The sequence below is a fragment of the Saccopteryx bilineata genome, chromosome 6, assembly GCF_036850765.1.
Source record: "Saccopteryx bilineata isolate mSacBil1 chromosome 6, mSacBil1_pri_phased_curated, whole genome shotgun sequence".
Classification (NCBI taxonomy): domain Eukaryota; kingdom Metazoa; phylum Chordata; class Mammalia; order Chiroptera; family Emballonuridae; genus Saccopteryx; species Saccopteryx bilineata.
The window spans coordinates 71546683-71565680 of NC_089495.1; positions in this window are offsets into that span (position 1 = coordinate 71546683).

Genomic DNA, 18998 nt, shown 5'->3' on the forward strand with positions numbered 1-18998 from the left:
AATATAAGGCTCTCAGAGTCAAAAGAAATGCTAATCGCAAATAAAATCTTCACATGTAAAACGGTGATTCTATTCTCTGGCTTCATATTAGACACACCTGGGAAAATTTACACTCTCCCAGTGCCCACTCTTCATCCCAGACAAATTATAACTGAATCTCTGGGCATGGAACCCAGGCATCAGACTTGAGGTGCCCTGCCTAGCAGACTCCAATGACAGCCAAAGCTGGGAACCACCTGAGAAAGATTAAAGGTAGGTGTGTCTGGATGTGTGGAAGACTGAATTCTGTGACTCATGCCTTGATTTGTCACTTAAATGATAAATCACATGGGACAATTTTGAATGTCTAAAACTATCCATTAATTAGGGCTTAATTTTCAACAGTTTAGGTTCTTTAGAGAGTTTTCTGTGGTAATTAACAGGGGATGATAATAGAGACTGTCATGGTGTTCACATAGGTTTCTTTAGAGTTTGTAAAGCACAAAACTATCTTCCCCTTAGTCCCCAGCATGATCCTACAAATACAGTTGTGTATTTCTCAAATATATTTCTTTTTTTTTAATAAATTTTTATTAATGGTAATGGGATGACATTAATAAATCAGGGTACATATATTCAAAGAAAACATGTCTAGTCAAATATATTTCTTGAATGTTTTTCTATGGAAGTATGATGAATGGTACCTGACTACTCAAAAAAGATAGTACATCTGCCTGGAGCTTATTTGGAATAGAAAGGTCTTTACAGATGGAATTAAATGAAGGATCTTAAGATGATGAGATCATCCTGGATTGTCCAGGTGGTCCTTAAACCCAATGAAGGACAAGTGTCCGTATATGAGACGCACAGAGAAGGCACAGGCACAGAGCAGAGAGAGACACCAGGTGGAGAGACAAGGCGAGGAAACCTACAGCTGCCAGGAAGTCATGAGGGACCAGAATGGATTCTCCCCTAGAGCCTTGGGAAGAGCTTGTTTCAGCTGACTCTTTGATCTTGGACTTCTCACTTCCAGAATTGTCAGAGAATAAATTTTTGTTGTTTTAAGCCACCAACTTTAAGCCACTCACTAATTTTATGAGAATTCAAACTGTCTCTTACTAAGAAGCACCTCCTGATCTGGCCCACAGCTATCTTTCCACCCTTACTTCCTGCCAGTGCTTACACATTCCATCTGAGCCATCGTGCTTCTTACCACTCCCCCATGCTCATGCCTGCACCGGCGTGACTGCACCTCTCCACACTTGCACATGCAGCTCCACCCCCAATAGACCCCCTTCCAAGGCCGTGTGTCTGGTGGACACCTTATCAATATCCAGCCCAGTGCACAGGCTGTGAACCCTTTTAAACCTCCAGGCAGTCTGATTCTCTCTGATCACTTCTCAAACTGCCTTTAAGTTACTTATTGTACCTTTTTATTATAGTGTATGCCACATGTTATTGGAATTATTTCTTTACCTAACTATTTCCTCTATATTATTCTAAACTCCTTGAAGAGAGTGTCATATTCAACTTAATTTTCCTAGTACCTATCAAGGTAACTGACTTCTCACTGATGCTCAATAATCATTGTTTAAATGAATTAATTTGTTTATTAATAATGTCCTTTAACATGAATTTATCTTTGGTTAAATGAATGAGTTTACTAATAATGTCTTTTAACATGCATTTTTTCATCTAATATTTTAAACATAAAAGAAAATGCAGATTATTATAGTTTTTACAGAAGAGAAAATTGAGGAACAAAGTGAATTAAATTATCAGAATTTAAATCTAAGAACTTGACTTCAAATCAGTACACTGTATACACACGCACACACTTAACCATATATATTTAACCACTTACATATTTAAAGATATCTATTTAACCATATATACAAGGTTGGCAAAGGTAAGTTTACATATGTTCATATAGAGAGTACAGTAATTAAAAAATAATACAAGAATAAACTCTGTTTTACATACTCACAATGGTAAATCTACCTTTGCCACGCTCTGTATATTTAACCATATATATAACTATATATATTTAACTACATATTTATTTTTAATCATTTATTTTTATCATATATTATATAGGTCTTTCTATAACATGCAGTGCCTCATTGCTTTCTGCTTAGTGTTAAAGCTATTTATGTGTTGCCTTACCTCTCATAAGTTCATGGAGAATGGAATCCACATTTTAGTTAATATTTCTTCCACACTGTGTCTTATAAATAGCAATCATTCAAATATTTGTGAATGGATTATTGATCATTGCAATGGCTGTATTTTATTAAAATGTGCTCCATATTTCTTCAAAATTACCTTATGAGGCTGTATAATGTCATCTAACGAAAAGCTATAACTATGGAATTCCCAGTCTATTGCATGCCTATTTTCTACCCTGTTTCAGCAGATGGTGGGCTTCTTAACTGAACTGCTATTTTACTCTGAATGTCTCTCTGCTGCTCTGGTGATTCAGCTGGGCTTATCCTGTTCACTGATTTTCCCTAAAGTTAGTAATGGATAGAATTTCACTAGGAACAAGCTCAGGCAAAGCCAGTAGAGATGATTCTGATTCTTGCAGAAAGGGTGTATTTAGACCCTTTATAATTGGTGCCACCATGGGTGAGGGTCATGACAGTGGGTAATTGAGACTCGCAGTTACTGTCAGTACAAAAGAAACAAAATTTTAATTATAATCAGTAACAGAAGGATGAAGGACGACCCAGGTTCAGGGTCCAGGAAGTGCAAAACAGATAGGAATTGTGGAAGAAGTTAAGCAGCTTCAGTAGAAAGCAAGCAGTACAGTGGTTGGATTCAGCTGGTTCACACCCGTTTGGCAGAACCAAGACCTAAGTTTTTTGGTGAGTTCAACAAACTGGTTGTTAAAATGGCACTTGTAATCAGGGTTCTCTCTAAGGTGGGCACCTAGGCAACCTCCCAATGTGGAAATCACAAATTTAATATTCCTTACTCTTTTTTAACATTCATCTGCAAAAGAGTATATTCTAAGTGCCTATAGTAATGTTCATTCCATCCATAGGTGAAAAAAATTGCCAGTAAAGATGCCAATCAAGAAGCATTACAGAAATATCTTAATTAACAGTTTTATTATTTTTTTCAGGTATTATTTAATATATAAAAACTCTTTCTTATAACACAATCTAGTTTTGTGTACCTCTTTTATTTAAGTATTAAATGCATGAAATAATAAACTACCTTTTGGTATATCGGTTTTTATACTTAAAACGGTCATTAGGGAAGAGAACCAGTTGTTAAATTATTTGAATCCCACCACCGAAGCAGTAGTTTTGAGTTGCAAAGAGACTGCAGTATAAGAAAGGCTAGAATGAGAGCTAATGTTAAGAGCCAGGAGAGAGAGAGAAAGGGGATTTCCCAGGAAACTAGAAGGTGCTCTGTCACCAGCTTTGAAAGTGACAGCAAATATTTATCAAATCAAATGTGTGATAGTTGATAATTGTCTCAACAAATGTATTTTTTAGGCAAGACAAAATAGCTCTGAAGAGTAGCAAATAGTCCACATTTTAAATGCTTTTAAAATAGGTAGTAGAGTCTGGCCTGTGGTGGTGCAGTGGATAAAGCATCGACCTGGAATGCTGAGGTTGCCAGTTTGAAACCCTGAGCCTGCCTGGTCAAGTCACACACGGGAAGCAACCAATGAATAGCTAAAGTAAAGGAACTATGAGTTGATACTTTTCATTCCCCACCTCTCTCTGTAAAAATCAATCAATAAAATATTTTTAAAAAAGAAAACAGGTAATAGATAAATAAAACAGTTCAATTATGTGGGTGTTCCTACAGTGAAAAGGGATTTGTTTGCCAGGTAGCTGTACATAGTGTTCCAAGTCAAGTGTCATATGGAAAAAAATAAAACTATAGTTTAACAGAGACTTTTATTTTCAGCTAAACAACTAGGCTTAGTTTTCATAAAAGTGTCATTTGCCTCCACAAGTAAACAATTCCATGAAAATGTGGTCTTTTTATTCAGTTTTTCTTAAGTGAGAGGAAGGAAAATAGTGAGATAGACTCCCACATGCACCCTGACCAACATTGGGCAGATGCTGGAATCAACCGACCTATCCTCAGTATCCAGGGCTAACGCTGGAACCTATTATGCCATTGGCTGTGAGAGAGGAAGAGAGGGGGGGGTGGGGGAGGGGGAGAGAAGCAGATGGTTACTTCTCCTGTGTGCCCTGACCGGGAATTGAACCTGGATGTCTGCACACTGAGCAAACGCTCTATCCACTGAGCAAACCAGCCAGGTCTCCCTTAAAATGGTTTTTATCCTGAAGAAAATTATTGACATTTGTTGAAATTCATAAAACATTTTCCTTTAGTTACAATGATATTCTGTGTCCATAAGTTTCCAAATCACCTCACCCCAAACTCCATTTAAACTAGAAAGTATTCAGAATATAGGATTATATATAATCCTTATAATTCAGAGTATAAGATTTATAGCAATGTAATCACTGGTGCATGTAGTCATCCCATAAATATCTTACTGAGTGCCTTTTATAAACTCAGTATTAGACTGGTTGCTGGAGAGACCCCCCAAAAAAATTTTAATAAGATAGTTTCATGTTCTTAAATTGTTCAGAGTCCAGTTAAAGATACAGACACATTCATAAATATAGCATATGAAGAATGTACAATCTTATGAAAGTGTAGGTTCCCAATAAGTACATAAAATGGTGAAACAAGAACAGCTCCATTATACTGTAAACAAGAAGTATGTTTATTAATAATACCCAAAACAGCCTGACCAGGCGGTGACGCAGTGAATAGAGCGTTGGACCGGGATGCGGAGGACCCAGGTTCGAGGCTCCAAGGTCGCCAGCTTGAGTGTGGGCTCATCTGGTTTGAGCAAAGCTCAGCAGCTTGGACCCAATGTCGCTGGCTCGAGCAAGGGATCACTCGGTCTGCTGTAACCCCACGGTCAAGGCACATATGAGAAAGCAATCAATGAACAACTAAAGTGCCACAATGAAAAACTGATGATTAATGCTTCTCATCTCTCTCCATTCCTGTCTGTCTGTCCCTATCTATCCCTCTCTGTCTCTGAAAAATAATAATAATAATAATAATAATAATACCCAAAACCTACATTGTTTCATATCTCCTGCTCAATGGCAGATCTGAATTTGTAAGAAAGAGATGCTTTTTAATGTTCAGCTATAATTTCATACAAGCCAATGTTAGTTTGAAAAATGATAAAGTAGATGAAAGCCATATATTAGGACTTAGCCTATTAAAATACAAGTATAATTTTTTCCCTTTGAAAAGTAGAACTTATAATAACATGCTGATAAATTTTAGGGTGAAGAAAGTAAAAATATTTGGTTAAAAATGTAAAGTGGGTCAGCAGAACTTTGGAAATGCAGACAAAGAATTTCACCAAGTAGTAAAAGAAGAGAAAAGGGGTCAAAGGAAGAATTACAGGTAATGGAACAGCATGAGCAAAGCACAAAATTGTGAAAGCGAGTGGCATGAACCTACATGGGCTCATACTTCTTACCTGAGTGGATAAAGAACACATTTCTTAGTTGGCCAGCATGTGCTTTATCTCTACTGACGTGGTGATAAAAATGAGAGCGTGTTGGAAAGAGGGTGCATTCTGGAGTCAGATGGCCTGACTGCATCTTACTAGCAGTGGAACCTTATCACTTAAACCTCATTCTGCCTCAGTTTCTTCATGTGTAAAATAAGGATTATAAAAATACTTAGCTCATCGTATTCTTCTGAAGAATACATGTTAATAAAAGTAAAGTCCTTAGAACAGTGCTTGGTATTGGGAGGAGCTATCCACCACTGCCCGTGAACATCCCAGCACCTTGCTGAAGATGGCAGGAACTCAAAACCTCCTTGATTTTTATCAAGGACACTTTTTAGGATTGTGTTTACAGCAAGCAACTCTAAGAGATGAGATCATGTGCCCTTATGGGGCAAAGAGAACACTTGATCACTGCTATAGAATAGCTTGTTCTTCAAACCCAGTGTGTTCCTATATTGGAACCAATGGCAGGTGCAGGCGTTCATCTAGGCTCACACTGTATCGCTCTTGTGGGACTCAGGGGACAAACAAATGATGCAGACTTGGTGCTCATGTTATTTGCTCTACTGTCAGTGGTGAAGTTCTTTGTCTCTGACCCAGAGGTCTTGTGTCTTCTGCCAGCATCCACGAAACAGTAACAGCCTGGATTATTAGCTTTTTAAGTGTGGTAAAATCAAATCTTACATTCAGCCGTTGACACATAATAAAAATTAAATAAACATTAATTTTAAGGGAAAGGTTCTGTCAATGGGAGCTGGGGAGGCCTGTGAGAACAAGATGGGCACTTGAGAGATAGGACTGACAAATGCGTCAAGGGTTTTATTCCTGAAATGGCCTGCTGGTTCTTTCCTTTTATTTTCCTCCAGTTGTCTTCCTCATTATCTACCAGTAACACCAGTAACTTTGCTCCAGATCGTCCTTAAAGTGTCCATTGACGATAAGATCTAAACTCAATCTAACAGCTTTTCTTCAACCCACCTACCTTTGAAAGGAAAATACGAACATTTGGAGAATGGGAATAATTGAAGGATTTTTGCATGTCTAACAAAGGGTTAGAACAGTAAAAACCTACCTATGACATATGTCTCTCTGTGTGTGTGCATGTGTATGTGTGTGTACATTTCTTTTTGTTTTGGTTTGTGTTTTTAAAATTTACCAAGAAAGACAAAGCTCCACCCAGAGATAATGGAGGATCTTTAAGGTTGTAGATACACAAAATAATATTAATCTACACTTAAAAATAAAACAGACAGGTCAAGGCGCCTTGGGCATTTCCCGAGGGGCCCTGGGACAAGTGGGGCTTTGGGAGTGGAAAGCGGTTACAGGAAAGAAGAGAGTTGCTGAGAAGGTCGAGTGAGGGCTGCAGATCTGAGCAGAGAAGCTGGCCTGCACCTCTGCACACCCCAGGCAGCAAGGAGGAAGCAAGCACAACCTCTCACCTTCCTCCTCCTGGCTGCCCCCCTCTGCATTCCCTGCCACTGCATTTTCCGAAGGCCTATGAGGGTGGAATTGGTGCCACAGTGCAGCAGACTACGGAGGAAGGGGACGGAGGAACTGACGGTACATGGCAGACAGAATGCGCAGCAAGGAGGTCACCATTGCTTCAGCGGTTTCTGATAACATAGAGGAACTGAGGCAACCAGCACCTTAAATGAAACCTCCAGTGAGATAAACTTGGGCGCGGGGGTACAATTAATCAGGCATCGTTGTCTTCAGACATTTGGAAAGGATGCCCATCTTTCTCAGTGGTGCACTCTCGGAGAATATCCAAGCTTTAACTTTTAGACTCATTACTGAGACCATAGCTTGACCTAACAGAGAAATACAGTGCACTGGGGTCAAAAGACCTGAGGGGTTTTCTTGCCTCTGTCACCTCCTTGTCCAATGACCTTAGGCAAGAGACTTAGCCTGAACTTGACTTTCCTCTTCTTTAAAAGGAAAGTAACAGTATCTAACCCACAGGGTCCTGGGAGCATAAGCCAAGATAATGTACGCAAAGTTCTTGGATACTATAAATTGGGAAGTAATTATATCATTAAAAAAAACTATATGAAATAAATTCTCTTGCAATATTAAATCCTATAGTCTTCATGATTGTATCAGAATATAGTCCTTTGCTAGCTATCCTAAGACCAGTTTGAAACTTTAATATATCAATGGTCTGAACAACAGAAACCAGACCACATGACTCTATGTACTTATACATACCTGTTTAAATACCATAAACATGAACATTTTGAAATTATACATGTGCTTGCAAGTAGAAAATAAAGCATGAGTTGACACAATTTCTTTCATAAAAATGGCCTTAAAACATCAATGTTTATGAGAATTAGAGATTCCCTAAAATGTTATCCCCGCTCTGCTTCTTTTTATTTATTTATTTTTTTTGAGAGAGAGAGAGAGACAGGAAAAGAGAGAGATGAGAAGCATCAACACATAGTTGCAACACCTTAGTTGCTCATTGATTGCTTTCTCATACATGCCATCACGGGGGGGCTCTAGCTGAGCCAGTGACCGCTTGCTCAAGCCAACGACCATAGGATCCTGTTGATCCCACACACAAACCAGCAACTGCATGGTCAATCTGGTGAACATGTGGTCCAGACAGATGAGCCTGCACCCAAGCTGGCAACCTTGGCGTTTCAAACTTGGAACCTCGATGTGTCCCAGGTTGGTGTCTATCTACCACCAGTCAGGCCAAATGCTATCCCTTTGAGCTGTATTACCATGGATGAATTCAATACTTTGAATACCTGAGTAAGAAGACTTCATTCTTCTATCAAGCCACTCTGGTGGTGGCAAGGTGAAGATGGTACTTTTCTGTATGTCCATCTCATATATGCTTTAAAATATATGCTCATATTTTAAAGGCAAAGAGAGACTCTAGCAACCTGAGATAGTCTGCATAATAATTTACACCAGACTGAAAGAAGTCCCAAATTGTTAATAACTTGGTAGGAACAATATTCACCTCTTGAAATAAGGTTGCCAGATAAAATAAGGGACACCTAGTTAAATCAGAATTTCAGATAAGCAACAAAGTATTGCAATAAAATGCCATATTTGGGACATGTAATAAAATATTATTTGTTAGTTTTCTGAAGTTTGAATTGACCCAGCATCTTGTATTTTTACTTGCTATGGCCGGCAGCCCTACCAGCCACCACAAGCTGCTCCATGGCCCCTTATCCTTGTGACCTCACCATACTCAGTTAACTTCACGAGGTAAACAGCTCTGTTCCTTTGGCCTCTGTGGGACTTGATATTTCTCCTTGTCCTCCCTGACACTGTGAAGGGGGAGATCACATATCCTGCCATCAGACCACTTGTGCCTGCAGTAATGGATATTAAGTCACATGCCTGCCTGAAATCACTTAGAATTCTTTAACCCAATTCCTATCTGCTCTTGGAGAGACCTAGAAATAAGCATACAGGTGCTTTGGAACAAACAAAACACAGCTCTCCTTTCTGCAAGGAATTGAATGAAAACTCTGAATGCTAATTCTACTCCAGATGAGTAATTGCAGTAATGATTAGTGTTTACATTGTCTCATTTTGACATTTCTTTGATTATTTCTTTTTAAAAACAATGCCACTGATACAAAGCTAATTGGATTCTAATTATTTTCACATAGATTAGTGTCCTCAAGACTCTGTCTCAGACAGGTCATGAGATAGTGACCTCAGATCAGTTTCTTGTCATTTACATTATTTTTTAAAATATAGGGAAAGGGTACTATTCTGCATAATTATCAGTCTTAATTAAAAAATGGAACAAGATATCAGCTGCGGTTGGGCTTAACAAACCCCTTAGGGCTAGCTCAGATTCTAGTACCCTCTGATTAGAATACAAATCTGGAAATATCCACCTCCATTATCTCCATTAAGATGTGATGCTTTCAGGCTTGATAATCAATTCAGGCTGGGTAATCATTTTCCTGACCGTCTGGTGGTGAGAAGGAGAACACCAGTGTCTGGTAAACATGCCCCTTGATTTATGGTTCCATGTAGGTTAGTATTCAAAACCACTGTTAGACTCTGAAGGGAATCCCCAGGCTCCCTGATATATAAGATCTACCATCTTAAAAAAACACAAGGAAATTCTCAATTGTTACAGCCAACACAGCTGAGAATTTTCATGGGAGGTGCGGTATCAGTTTCTAAATAAAAAGCAAATGAAAGTAATTGATTTGGTTTTTAACTACCATCCCAAATTGGTGATATGAGAGAGGCACTCTAGTACTAGAATAAAATTCAGACTTTCCCTGTTTGAGAGTTCTTTCATCCAAAATTGTCCAGCTTTTTGACAACTGCAATGTAATTACACCAACTGAAATTTGAGTAGATCAAAGAAACAAGTATTCTTCCCATGAATGTAAAGTTGCCCCTATATATTTTCCTACAGACCATCTATAACAATAAGAGAGTTTATCCTAATTTTTTGTTTATGTTTCTCATGGTTTTGCAGAGTAGCTGATAAGTTGAAGGTAGAGAGGATTTCCCCATTACATGAGTTATTTAGACACACTAACCCCCCAAAAAATATTGAAGAACTTATCATACAATTATAGGCATAAGCCTACTTAACTAACTGAAGACACAAATCCAGGAATTAAATAAGGTAGTGTCTGCTAGACAGAAAGCGGTGAAAGCATTCATGGGAAAGGCAAGGAGACCAGTGGCTGTGGAAGACTAGTTGGTAGGTTAAATTTAATTCACTTGCATCTGACCAGGTGGTGGCGCAGTGGATAGAACTGTTAGCCTAGGAGGCTGAGGACCCTGAGGTTGCCGGCTTGAGTGCAGGATCATAGACATGATCCCATAGTTGCTGGCTTGAGCAAGGGGCCACTGGCTCAGCTGCAGCCCCTTGGTCAAGGCATGTATGAGAAAGCAATCAATGAACAACTAAGGTGCTGCAACTATGAGTTGATGCTTCTTATCTCTCTCTCTTCCTTTCTGTCTGCCTCTGTCTGTCCCTCTCTCTCTCTCTCAAAAAAATTTCTTTCCTCATGCACTTAAGCAAGTTATTGGCACATCTCTAAAATTTTACACATACATTTTGATATGTTACATAAGTTTATGGATGTATACAGGCTTAGATATATCCATACTTACAGGTATTTCTATGAATATAAAACATGTTGGATTTTGCAGTTTTTCTGTATTTAAACAAAATGCTATGATTATTAGCACAATCTCAAACTGTGGGTCTCCACCTATTAATTTGTGGCCCAACAAGTCAACTTAGTGGGTCTTGATAAGAACTTTTAAAAATAAATAAAATGGAATAAATTGGAAAACATCAGTGACACATAGTAAGGAAAGCATTGCTTTTTCAAACGTGGGTGATGGGCACAATGTTTGAAAAGCATACCTTAGAGAAGCTCAGGGAGAGAGCAGATTTAGACCACCTGGCCTCTGAGGTCTTTCAGTCCTCATCCGGGGTTGGAAGCAGCCTGGGAATACCAGACCTCTGTCAAGTCCACATGAAATACTCTTAATGACATCACAGCATTTTCCCACTTCCAGCTAGGGGCATAGGATGAGGCAAACTCTGATTCTCTTGGAAAACCGGAACACCTCTCTCCACTTGGCAATGAAAACTCTATCATCTGTTTACTTTCTTCCTTTTCTAGTTGTTAGCAAGTGAGTTAAATTTATTTATTTTTTTATTTTTATTTTTTTTAGTGTGCATGAGAGAGAAAGAGAGCAAGAGAGAGAGACAGGGATAGACAATCAGGAAGTAAGAGAGATGGGAAGTATACATTCTTTGTTGTGATACCTTAGTTGTTCATTGATTACTTTCTCATATGTGCCTTGACCAGGGGTCTCCAGCAGAGTGAGTGACCCCTTGCTCACGCCAGCAACACAACATAATCATTAGCTTAAATTTTTTATTGCGTGTATATTTTTTCAAATGAGTTTTTTAGAAATAAAACCATCCAGTTAGATTTTCCCTTCTTACCTGCATAATATTCACTGACTTCATTTTTCTTACCTTCTTTCTGTCATAATGAAAGAACATTAGATCTCTTAGGTCAAGTTGTTAGCATTTTTTATCTTTCAAATACTATTAGTTCTTATCTTTGTTTCCAAATCTATCATAATTGAAACAGCCCTGTTCACTAGGCACCCCTGAGGTAAGATGAGGCTGGCAGGCCAGGGAAAGCATCCAAGTCAATAGTGCTTGAACTGAGATAAGAGGGCGGCCTGAGAGAGAGGCAGGGAAGGGCATTCCTAAAAAAGTAAAGGTTACTACAAGGAGGTCAGAGTCACTGGGGTAGCTAAAGTAAAGAGTTCAGGCTGAAGAACAATGGAAGCAATACTCCAAGTAAAGGTATGGGCCAGCTCAGAAATTTGTTGTTTATTATGCAGGCGGGAGAGAGACTTGGAATGTTTGCCAGCAGAGAAGTACATAGTTAAACTTTCGTTTTAGAAAAATCACTTCAACAAAATTTAGAGAACAGATTAAAGGATGTCAAGATATGAGGCTGAGAGTTCAGTTAAGAGGCCATGGCAATAATCTAAAAGAGAAAAGATAACGGCTGGATTAAGACATGGGTAGAATTGAAGGAAAATATATGGACAAAATAAAACATAATAGAGGCCAAATGTCTGGGCCTCTTGGAGATTATAGAGGTGTATTGATGGATAGTGTTTGAGGGTAGGGCAGAGGAAGAGAAGTCTAGAAATATTCCTGGCTTCTCACCTGTATTTTTATAAAATAATGGTGTTGGTAACAAAAGAATTGAGCTGCAAAAAAAAAAAAAAAAAAAGAGTTTAGCTTAATAATGTTGAATTTGACTGTCTACTGCCCTTTCCATAGAGATGTTCATCAGAAGAGGTAACTTTTTGAGCACTTATTATGAGCTAGATATTGTACTAAGCATTTACATGGATCAACTTCATCTTCTAAAGACTCTTATAAGAATGACTATGGTTATCTTCAGTTTATATATAAAGAAACTGAGGCTCAGAGAGTAAACTTCTTGGCCCAAGGTCACAGAGCTGGTATTGTCTGAACAAGGACTACAATTCAAGTCTGTATGTCACCCTGTACCTGTGTTGTGATACCCATGCTATACAGGATCTGTGATAAAGAGACTCAGAATCAATAAAACACCAGTGGTAGTTAAAGTTGTAGCTGTCAGTAAGGTTACCAAGTAGGGTATATGTTGTAGAAAACAGAGTTCAAGAAAAAGTCCCAGAGAATGCCAAGATTTAATGCACAGGCTACAAATTAATGGTCTCCATTTACCCATGAATATAGATAGTTTGGCTAGCCTAGCATTTTTAAAAACTTGAATGAGTGCTTTCTGGAAGGGGTAGGGAACACTCTGCACTCTCTCACAGTCCCCACCACCCCCTGTTATTACCAACAGCTTCTTCAAACCGGTACGTTTCCTGCTGGGTCCTTAGAGGCACTAAAATCCAGACCCCTAAAGAGTGTAAAGAAAAAGAAACAATGTAGGAAAGATAAAATAAAGATAAATTTACAAAAAAAAGAGAGAGAAATATTAGCAGAATTTGGCTACATAGAAAAAGGAAAGAGTTTTAGGACAAGGGTAACAGTCAACCATATTAAATAATACAGATAGATGGTCAAGTAATATGAGGAGAGAACAGTGTCTATTCAATGTGGCAATCTGCTGGTCATTTGTAATCTTTGTCAAAAGCAATGGGGTGGGTGGTTGTGTAACAACGTTAGATTATAGTGGGATGAAGAGTGAAAGAGTATGGAGTAGGTAGAAATAGATGGTTCAGAGTCCTCAAGAAACGTACATGGTTCTGAAGGAAAAGAAATAGATAGGCAAGTAAATAATGGGAGATGCTGGTCAGATGGGAATTTTTGCTCTTAAAACAGAAACTATCCCAGCATGTTTCTACCCAAGGAAATCTAGCCACATGCAATGGTCACCTGAGAAAATGGAAGAGAGGAGATAATGGGTTCAACAGTGATGTTTAAAAGTGATGTTGTGCACCAGGAATTATCTAAGACATGGGGGACATTGAAGTGAAATAGGAGACAAGACCCCTGTTCTTATGGAGATTACATTCTGTACGAGAAAGATATCAATAGACAAGAAGAAGAGATAAAATAATTTTAGATGGTGATATGATTGAGAATGAAAGGTCTCCTTTATAATTTTTTTATTTTTTTAAGATTTAATTTTACAGAGAGGAGAAAGAGAAAGAGAAAAGGGGTGGTGGAAGAGTGGGAAGCCCCAACTTGTAATAGTTGCTTCTTGTATGTGCCTTGACTGGGCAGACCCAGGGCTTTGAACCAGAAACCCCAGAATTCAGGTCAATGCTTTATATAATGTGCCACCACAGGTCAGGCTAAATTTTTTTTTTCCTCATTGTAGGATGGCTTTATACTGGATACTTAGGGAAGACCTTTATGAGGACTGACATTTGAACTGAGACTTGAATAAAAACAGGAATTAGCCATAGGTGTTTTGAGGGAAGAGCATTCTGGATAGAACAGACAGCCAGTGGTTGTATAGAGGGTGGGTGTTAGTTGGGTGTGATTGAAAAACAGAAAGAAGCCACAGTGATTCAGGAACTACAATGTGATTGGAGATGAAGTCAGAAATATGAGCTGGGTCAGGTCAAAAGGCACCTTGTGGTCTCTATAGTGAGTCTGGGTTTTATTTAAGGTGTAAACTTATGGAAGGGCTTCAAGCAGGGGAGTGGTGTCAGCTCCAAGGAGGTGAGAGGGGATGGATCTCAGCACAGAGTAGAAGAATGGGAATTGAATAGGCATGTTTTCAACTCTTTTATGAAGGGAGCAGGAAAGTATAGGTGGAAATGAAGATATTTGTCAGTAGTGTAGGAGGTTGTTAAAGGAGTTAATACTTAGAGACTTACATTTCTCAGTGAAGCTAGAGGCAAGATCATCTGCTAAGACTGTGGAGTACAAGGATGTATTATGATATATTAGCCTTCAATGGCTAATAGTAAAACACCATTGACTGAAAGGTTTAAACAGCAGAAAATTATTTTCTCACAGTTCTGGAGGCTGGAAGTCCTTAGCCAAATTGACATACAATTTGGATTCTTTTTTTTTTTCATTTTTCCGAAGCTGGAAACCGGGAGAGACAGTCAGACAGACTCCCGCATGCACCCGACCGGGATCCACCCGGCATGCCCACCAGGGGGCAATGTTCTGCCCCTCTGGGGCATCGCTCTGTTACATCCAGAGCCATTCTAGTGCCTGAGGCAGAGGCCACAGAGCCATCCCCAGCACCCGGGTCATCTTTGCTCCAATGGAGCCTCGGCTGCGGGAGGGGAAGAGAGAGACAGAGAGGAAGGATAGGGGGAGGGGTGGAGAAGCAGATGGGCGCTTCTCCTGTGTGCCCTGGCCGGAAATCAAACCCAGGACTCCTGCATGCCAGGCCGACGCTCTACTGCTGAGCCAACCGGCCAGGGCACAATTTGGATTCTGATGAGAGCTCTGTTCGAAATTTTCAGCCAGCTGACTACATTCTTACTGTGCTCTCATAAGACTGGTGGCAGGGGGAAGCTCTGCTGTCTCTTTCGCTTCTTATAATGACACCAGTCCTATTGGATAAGTTCCACTTTTATGACATGATTTAAACTTTATCACCTCTTTACAGGCCCAGTCTCCAAATATAGTCACATGGGTGGGGGTGGGGGTGGTGAGGGGTCAGGGCTTCAACACATGAATTTGGGAAAAACACAAACATTCTATCTATAACAGGAAAACTGTGGGGTATAGTAAGGCTAGTGGTTGTGGCCAATCTGATTCACACTGAATTCAGGACAATGGTAAAGGAACTGTGGAGCCATTAAACACTGAGCTATATTGTAAAACCAGTAGCCACGGCCACCATCAAAGCCACTTGGCCTGTGCAGGTTCCCATTTGATTCGGACAGATGGTAATGAAACAATGGAGCCAAGAACTGGTGGGCCATTACCTTTAATGCCAGTTCATACCTGGCAGGTGAGAGATACACAGTGGAAAAACACTTCCCTTTCCATTCAGGGCTCCCAAAGCCACTGACTCTTCCGACTTTCCTAGAATCAAAGGTTTCTACCACACCAGCCTTATTCACCTCTGTTTCCCATCTCCTTCTCTCTGTACAAACTGGCTTCTCCTTCAGCACTCTGCCATCTTGGCTGCTTTTCCTTGCAATGCTAATTTCAGGAACTGAGAGAGTGAAAGCCCCTAGTCCAGGGGTCAGGAACCTATGGCTCGTGAGCCAGATGTGGCTCTTTTGATGGCTGCATCTGGCTCACAGACAAATCTTTAATAAAAAAAATAATAATAACATTAAAAATATAAAACATTATCATATATTACAATCCATTCATTTCCTACCACTCATGTTCATGGTTGCGGGAGGCTGGAGCCAATCACAGCTGTCCTCTGGTATAACACCAAATTTTTATTGGATAATGCATAATGTACACGGGTTGTTGTGAGGTCAGAAAGTAAACTTCCCTCCTTTTAGTCAAGTAGTATCATACTTTTCGGCAGGAATGGACAGAGGAATTCACCTTTGTAGAGAGAGCAGGTTCTGCAGTGTGTCTAATATGCAATGATAAAATTGCATCGATGAAACGGTCAAATATAAAGCGGCACTTCGACACATGCCATACTACATTTGCATTGAAATATCCAGCGGAGGACAGCAGGAAGAAAGCATGTCAAGAGCTATTGTGCAGAGTGCAAGCTAGTTAGCAGCAACTTCGTGTTTGGACCCAACAAGGTGACTGGAATTAGGCTAGCTTTGCTGGTGCTTTAGCAATTGTGGGGAGTATGCCAAAACATTCATACTTGATGTAGCCAATGAACTTTTTGATGACTTTTCGGATAAAGACAAGATAATCTAATGAATAAAAGACATGCCTCTGTCAGCAAGAACTGTTCATGGTTGTACCATCATGATGGCACATCAAATTGAGGCAACCCAAGTGAAGGACATAAATGCAGCACCATTCTTTTCTCTCGCTTTGGATGAGTCAACAGACGTAATCCATTTATCCCAGTTCAGTGTGATTACAAGGTATGCTGTCGGTGACACACTACATGAGGAAAGTCTTGTTGTATTGCCTATGAAAGAGACAACAAGAGGAGAGGATTTATTCAAGTCTTTCACTGAGTTCACTAAAGAAAAAAAATCTACCAATGGATAAACTTATTTCGGTGTGTACTGATGGTGCTCCACACATGGTGAGTAAAAACAGGATTTGTAGCACTTCTTCATGAACATGAAAAGAGACCCATCCTAAGTTTTCACTGCATCCTACATCAGGAGGCACTATGTGCTCAGATGTGAGATGAGCAGCTTGGTGAGGTGATTTCGCTGGTCATTCAGGTGGTCAACTTTATTGTTGCTCGAGCTTTAAATGATCACCAGTTTAAAATACTGCTTGATGAAGTTGGGAATAATTATCCTGGTCTGCTTCTGCACAGCAATGTGCGTTCGTTGTCAAGAGGGAAGGTGCTCAGCCATTTTGCGGCTTGTCTGAGCAAAATCTGGACTTTCTTGAAATGAAAAATGTTGAGCATCCTGAGTTAGCTAACACTGAGTGGCTTCTAAAGTTCTACTATCTCATGGACATGACTGAACATCTGAACCAGCTCAATGTGAAAATGCAAGGCATTGGAAATATAGTCTTATCCCTTCAACAAGCAGTGTTTGCATTTGAAAACAAGCTGGTACTCTTCATCACCGACATTGAAACAGGTCATTTACTATACTTTGAAAAACTGGGAGAGTTTAAAGATGCATGCACAGCAAGTGACACTGCTCAACATCTTGATTTCCAGCAGCTAGCAGGCTTCACATCTAATCTCCTGCAGTCATTAAAAGTGCGCTTTGAAGAATTTTATGAGCGCACTCGTCTTTTTAAGTTCATCACCCATCCACATGAGTGTGCAGTGGACAGCGCCAACCTGAGTTACATCCCCGGTGTCTCTGTCAGAGATTTTGAGCTACAAGCTGCTGACCTGAAGGCCTCAGACATGTGGGTGAATAAGTTCAAATCACTGAGTGAATATTTGGAAAGACTTGCACAACATCAAGCAGAGTTGTTGAGCAAACACAAGCGGGGAGAAATGAAAAAACTTCAACCCGCAGACCAGCTGATTGTCAAAACTTGGAATGCGCTTCCCGTCACATACCACACACTGCAGCATGTGAGTATTGCTGTACTGACAATGTTTGGCTCTATGTATGCATGTGAGAAGTCTTTCTCACATCTAAAGAACGTTAAGACCAACCTACGATCACATTTAACGGATAGAAGACTGAACACCTGCATGAAGCTTAACCTCACCACGTATCAACCAGACTACAAAGCCATCAGCAAAACCATGCAGCCCAGAAGTTGCATTAATGGTAAGAAGTACTTTATTCATCATTGGTTAGCAACAGCATAACAACATTATTAAAAAGAATTCAGAGACTTATTGTACTTTAAAAGTGTTGGTCCTACATAAATTGCACACATTTACTTGTATGTAGTGTTAAACATTGTATGGCTCTTATGGAATTACATTTTTAAAAATGTGGCATTCATGGCTCTCTACCAAAAAGTTTCCTGACCCCTGCCCTGGTCTGTCTCATTTTATAATGTAGAAATCAAAACCTTTAAGCCAATATACAAATAAGAAAGTCTCTGATACAAAGTCAGTTATCTGAGGCATAAATAGGATTCCTCATAACAGTGCACCACCCCACATTATGTAACAGTCAAGGGGTGGGGAAAAGCTTAGATTTGAAAAGATCTTAGTATTAAAAGGGCAGGAAAGGCTTAGTCTTAAAACTAAGCATTAGGTTATAATGACTTTGTCAGCTTACAGCCTGTCTCCCACACCCAATGCAGACTATAAGCCAGCAAACATATATATCATATTTACAGACTTATTTGACCGACACATATCAATTTATTAGAGGCTTGCAATGACAAGCAAGCCAAAAGAAGAAAGAAAAGGAAAAAAACAAAACAAAGGTATACCCACTTTTCGCAGTGGAGGGCAAGGGATCAGGAAATAAACCACACTTCTCAGTGGCAGGGCTATCTGACCTCCTGGCCCCTGAGGGGAAGCACTTATATCTTACAATAGTGCTGTCACTTGCTCCTGCACTAATTGCACAAAGTGCTTGCAGCCGCTAAACCAGCGAGCAAGACTAACAGCTGTTTTCTCCACAGGTATTAAAGAAATGGTAAAGGAAATTGGTTAAGAATATAAAAAATACCACCTATCTTTTTTTTTCTGTATTAAGGCTAAATTATTTAATGTCTTGTCAACCTAAGAAATTTCCAAACCTGTAAGAATTTTTTATAAGTTTATTTGAGCCAAACTGTTGACAACTGCCAAGAAGCAAAATGTCAACAGATTGAGGAAATGCTCTGGAAAATGGTGGCTTTACCATTTCCTTTATACATTAGAATGAAAGGAGA